Here is a 6000-nt window from a genome sequence, read left to right on the forward strand (position 1 = left end):
GTCACTTCCAAGTATCTGATGATGACTCGTCTCACATCCAGATATTCAAGAGCGGAGTACTCCTCTGGGTAGTCCTCCCTACGAAAGGAAGGGAGACAGAGCTGCTGATTCACATGGAAGCGAGAACCAATCTTGGGCAGGAAGGAAGGCACTGTGCGAATAGTCACTCCTGCCTCAGTGCACTGCAGAAAAGGCTCTCGACATGAGAGCGCCTGGAGCTCGGAAACTCTTCTGACTGAAGTGATAGCCACCAAAAAGACTGCTTTCAACGTCAGGTCTTTCAGAGATGCCCTCGACAAGGGTTCCAAAGGCGGCTTCTGCAATGCTCTTAGCACCAGGTTGAGATTCCACGCAGGCACCACTGAGTGCAGAGGAGGGCGCAGGTGATTAACTCCCTTGAGAAAGCGCACCACATCTGGCTGCGAAGCCAGGGAAGCACCCTTCAGGCGGCCCCTGAAGCAAGCCAGAGCCGCTACCTGGACTTTAAGGGAACTGAGCGACAGGCCTTTCTCCAGACCTTCTTGCAGGAACGCCAACACTGAAGAAATTGGAGCAGTGAAGGGAGAAAGTGAGCCTGCTTCACACCATGCTGCAAAGATACGCCAAACCCTGGCGTAAGCAGTAGAAGTAGAGCGCTTCCTCGCTCTCAGCATAGTGGCGATGACCTTGTCTGAGAAGCCCTTCTTCCTCAGACGCTGCCGCTCAATAGCCAGGCCGTAAGACCAAAGGGAGAGGGATCCTCCATCACCACGGGACCCTGATGTAACAGGCCCTGCTCCACTGACAGCCGCAGAGGATCGTCGACTGAGAGCCTGAACAAGTCCGCATACCAGGGACGTCTGGGCCAATCCGGACCCACCAGGATTACCCGGTCTAGCACCCTGCCCAACATGGGCCAGGGCGGGAACACATAGAGGAGCTCTTGTGTCGGCCACTGTTGGAGAAGAGCATCTACTCCCAGGGATCGAGGGTCCCGTCCTCTGCTGAAAAAGCGCGGCACTTGGCCATTGGCCGATGACGCCATCAGATCTAGGCTCGGCTGGCCCCAGCGCTTCGTGATGTCCAAGAACGCCTGAGCAGATAGTTGCCACTCTCCGGGCTCCAAGGTATGGCGACTGAGAAAGTCCGCCTTGACATTCATGACTCCGGCAATGTGGGCCGCTGAAAGCTGCTCCAGGTTCGCTTCCGCCCACTGGCAAAGACTCATAGCCTCCTTGGCTAGAGGGGCGCTCTGGTACCTCCCTGGCGGTTGATATAGGCCACAGCCGTGGCATTGTCCGACAGGACCCGTACAGGCTTCAACACGAGTACCGGGATGAACTCCAATAACACCAAGCGAATGGCTCTGAGTTCCAGGAGGTTGATAGACCACTTGCCTCTGCAGGAGACTAGAGCCCCTGCGCTGTCCTTCCCAAGCAGTGGGCTCCCCAGCCCATCAAATAGGCGTCTGTCGTGACGACAATCCACTCCGGGGTCACCAGAGGCAATCCTGCAGACAACTTGTCTGTCTGCGTCCACCAGCTCAGCGCCTTGCGCACTGCTGGGTCCACGGGAAGGCGCACAGCATAATCCTCCGACATCGGAGTCCAGCGCAGCAGCAGAGATAGCTGTAGTGGTCTCATATGAGCCCTGGCTCAGGGCACTACTTCCATCGTGGCCGTCATAGAGCCCAACAGCTGCACGTAGTCCCAAGCCCGAATAGGAGAGGCTACTAGGAACTAGTCCACCTGAGCCTGAAGCTTGACAATCCGATTGTCTGGCAGGAACACTCTGCCCACTTGGGTGTCGAATCGAACTCCCAGATACACCAGGGACTGAGTCGGGCGCAGCTGGCTCTTCTTCCAGTTGATGATCCATCCCAGGGAGCTCAAAAGAGCAACTACCCGGTCCATAGCTTTGCCGCACTCTGCATAAGAGGGGGCTCGGATCAACCAGTCGTCCAGATAAGGATGGACTTGTACTCCTTCCTTTAGCAGGAAGGCCGCTATGACCCCCATTACTTTGGAAAAGGTCCGCGGAGCAGTAGCCAACCCGAAAGGGAGGGCTCTGAACTGGAAGTGTCGTCTCAGGACTGTAAAACGCAGAAAGCGTTGGAGAGGAGGCCAGATGGGAATATGCAGGTACGCTTCCTTGATGGCCAAGGAAGCCAAGAACTCTCCTGCCTTCACTGCCGCTATAACAGAGCGGAGAGTCTCCATGCAAAAGTGCCTCACTTTCCAGGCCCGATTGACCCCTTTGAGGTCGAGGATAGGCCGGACAGAACCTCCTTTCTTTGGAACCACAAAGTAAATGGAGTAACGTCCCTTGCCAATCTGATTTTTTGGCACCGGAACGACCGCACCCAGGCGGATCAGGTTGTCCAAGGTCTGCTGCACTACCACAGCTTGACCGGAGACTTGCAGGGAGAGAGTACAAACCCGTCTCTTAAGGGTTGGCAGAACTCTAGCTTGTAGCCGTCTCTGATGACTTCCAGCACCCACGCGTCTGAAGTTATAGTGGTCCACTCGCCCAGAAACGAGGACAGCCGTCCTCCAATCTGCACTGGGGCGTGGACCAAGGCCCCGTCATTGGGTACGAGACCCTGGGGGAGGACCGGAGGGAGCACCTCCGGGACGGCGGTCTCTGCGAAAGGAATGCTGCTTGGGGGAGAAATTCCTCTTGAAGGAAGAGGGGGCAGAGGAACCCGACTTGCCCGGGCGGTATGGAGGTATCGGGACGAGTACTAACCCGAGCCCTGACCTCTGGTAATTTCTTGCCCTTAGACGTGCCGAGATCGGGCACGATTTTGTCCAGCTCGACCCCAAAGAGCAGCTTGCCTTTAAAAGGCAATCTAGCCAGGCGGGATTTAGAGGCGTGGTCAGCAGACCAATGTTTCAGCCAAAGCCACCGCCGCGCAGAGACTGTCTGAGCCATGCCTTTAGCTGAGGCTCTCCAGACATCATACAGCAAGTCTGCCAAATAGGCTAAGCCCGATTCCAGGGCCGGCCAATCAGCCCTCAAGGAATGATCCGAGGGGGAAGCCCGCTGCACCATAGTCCGGCACGCCCTGGCCACATAGGAGCCGCAAACTGAGGCCTGCAAACTTAAAGCAGCTGCCTCCAAGGACGACCTTAAGGCCGCCTCCAATCTTCTGTCTTGGGCGTCCTTTAGGGCCGTGCCACCTTCCACCGGCAACGCCGTTTTCTTAGTCACCGCAGTGATTAAAGAATCCATGGTAGGCCACAGATAGGCCTCACGTTCACTCACAGCCAAAGGATAGAGGCGGGACATAGCCCTAGCCACTTTAAGGCTCGTTTCCGGGACATCCCATTGAGCCGCAATTAAGGTGTGCATGGCATCATGCACGTGGAAGGTTCTAGGCGGGCGCTTCGTCCCCAGCATAATGGCAGAGCCAACAGGGGCTGAGGGAGAGACGTCCTCCGGAGAGGAAATCTTCAAAGTGTCCATGGCCTGTAACAACAGGTTGGGCAAATCCTCTGGGCTAAAAAGCCGCGCTGCAGAGGGGTCATCCGCTCCATCCGAGCGGGGATCTATCTCCTCCAAGGAATCCGCAAAGGATCGTTGGGAGACCTCAGACACGCTGCCCTCATCTACATCGGAGGAGACAAAAGTCCTCCAAGGCCTGGAAATCAACCCGAGGGCGTTTACCTCTGGGAACCTCAACCTCTTTATCAGAAGAGGGAGCAGGGGCAGCGTTTTGCATGAGGAAAGCCTGATGCAGCAGCAAAACAAACTCGTGGGAGAAACCCCCCAGACTGTGCACTTCCGCAGCCTGGGCAACAGCCCTAGACGCACTCTCAACCGGCGCTCACAATAGCGGGGGAGAGACATGCTGCGCATCCAAAATGGCGTCCGGCGCGAAACTCCGTGAAGGAGCCGCGCGGGAAGAACGGCGCTTAACTTTAGCCGCTTTTGTGCCGTCGCCCAAATTAAGGGCGTTCATGGCATTAATGTCTCCAACCTCAAGGGCGGCCCCGAAGAAGCCGTCCGAGCCGCGTGGCCGGCCAAGATGGCGGAGGCGAGGAGCGGGGGATGGGCGTTTATGGCGGGAAAAAACCGCCACGCCGGAGGAACGACCGGGACATTCATCGGTCACTAAACTATCACCCATCAAGGGCGAATCAGGTTGTAAAACCCCCGCATCCCCTCTAGAAGCGCTCCAGCGATCCGGGGAGCGACCCTTTGCGCCCTCGCCCTCCGACGCCATTGCCACGAGGAGAAGAATCGGGGAACCCCCTGCCCGCTATAAAAAGGTAAAATTACCTGCTTGCCGCTCCGAGCTGTAACGAACTGGGGTCCCAGTGAGTAGCTGCAATGAACGTTTAAAGAAACGTCGAATTAAACGCCTTTAAAGACGTTTAAAAATATATATTTTTTTTTAAACGGAGCCAGCGGGAGGGGGGAGAAAAGGAGGGACCTGGCACCACCAGGTTTGCACTTGCTCAAAAGAGCCCTCAACCCCAGGCCTCAACAAAACCTAAGGATTAGGCTTGGAGGCCTAGCCAGAGCTGCTGCTGTGTGTGACCACCACCTGCTGAGATAGAGAACATACTGGGGAGTTTCCGGCAGCACATGACCACATATAGGGAGGCAAAAGTTTGCTCTCTATCTCCACCTGCTGGTAGATGGACACAACCCACCAGTCTATGGATTGATCAGCTTGATGATATGGAAGGGGAATTTTCAGGATACAAATTGAACTGGACTTAATCTGAAGCCGTCTACGGATCTTACTGTATCATATTCTTGGGAACCACATCTTTTCACAATTTAGGTATACACCTTTCAGCTACTACCCAGATTCTTTATTCTCTGAATATGGATGTGCTATTGGAGTCATCAAAAACCAATAGGTGGCCTGGCAGAACTTGCCTCTTCTATTAATGGGGCCATATCAGTTTGATTCAAATGACACATTTTTCTGAAGTGGCTTTAAGTGCTGTAGACATTACCCATCCATTTATTAAAGAAAGCTTTGGTTTGCTTACATAGACTATACACAAAATTTGTTGGAAAGGGAAAAGACCTGAAATGAAAATACATTACCTCTATTTGGGATGGAAAGGAGAAGGGTTGGGCCTCCCAAAATTAAAAACATACAATCAAGCTTGTTTGCTGAGACATTTGGGTAACTGAGTTTCCAAAAATAAGACTATACACTTACATCTTACAAAAGAGAGTTCATGGCTCCTTGGCACATAACTACATCCTGCAGACTCTCTTGCCATCAATGTCCATACATCTTAAGAACAGTTTACTACTGCTGCCTTTAAGAGACAGTTGGAAAGCCTTGGTAACACTCTTGGCTTTTTAATTCTACAGTCACTGATCAGCTCCCAATACAAGGTAATAAGGCTTTTCTTCCAAGCCTAGAGAATCAGGTTTTTGTGCAATGGGCATGAGGAATAGCATTAATAGAACATTTGATGAGGAAGGCAACCTAATACCTTATCCAACATTACAAGATAGAATCCCAGCTCAGTAGAGTGTGTGTTTCAACTGGCAGCATGCAAACCTATATTAAGTCTTTAGATCAAGGGTTCTGAACCCAGTCCCTTGGGCCACACCAAGGCAACCAGGTTTTCCTGATACCCACATTGAATATGCATGAGAGATTTGCATACAAAGGAGCCAGTCCACGCACATTTCTCTCATGCATATTCATTATGGATATCATGCCGACTGGCTTGGTGTGTTCCAAGGACTGGGTTGAGAACCACTGCTCTAGATTGTGAAAGCTTAAAGGTGACACCTGAGACTGAAGCTATGACAATTTTTTAATTCTATTCCCTATGATAAAAATCAAAGCTTTGTAAAGGATGTCTGCAGTGGTTCCCAAACCTGATCCTGGAAGCACCCCATCCAGTCAGGTTTTTATGATATCCACAATAAATATTTGAGAGATTTGGCATGTACTGCCTCCTTGATATGCAAGACTCATGAATATTCATTGTGGATATCAAAGACCTGATTGGCTGGGGTGCCTCCAGGACCAGGTTT

Source organism: Microcaecilia unicolor, chromosome 11, assembly GCF_901765095.1.
Source record: "Microcaecilia unicolor chromosome 11, aMicUni1.1, whole genome shotgun sequence".
Taxonomy (NCBI): Eukaryota; Metazoa; Chordata; class Amphibia; order Gymnophiona; family Siphonopidae; genus Microcaecilia; species Microcaecilia unicolor.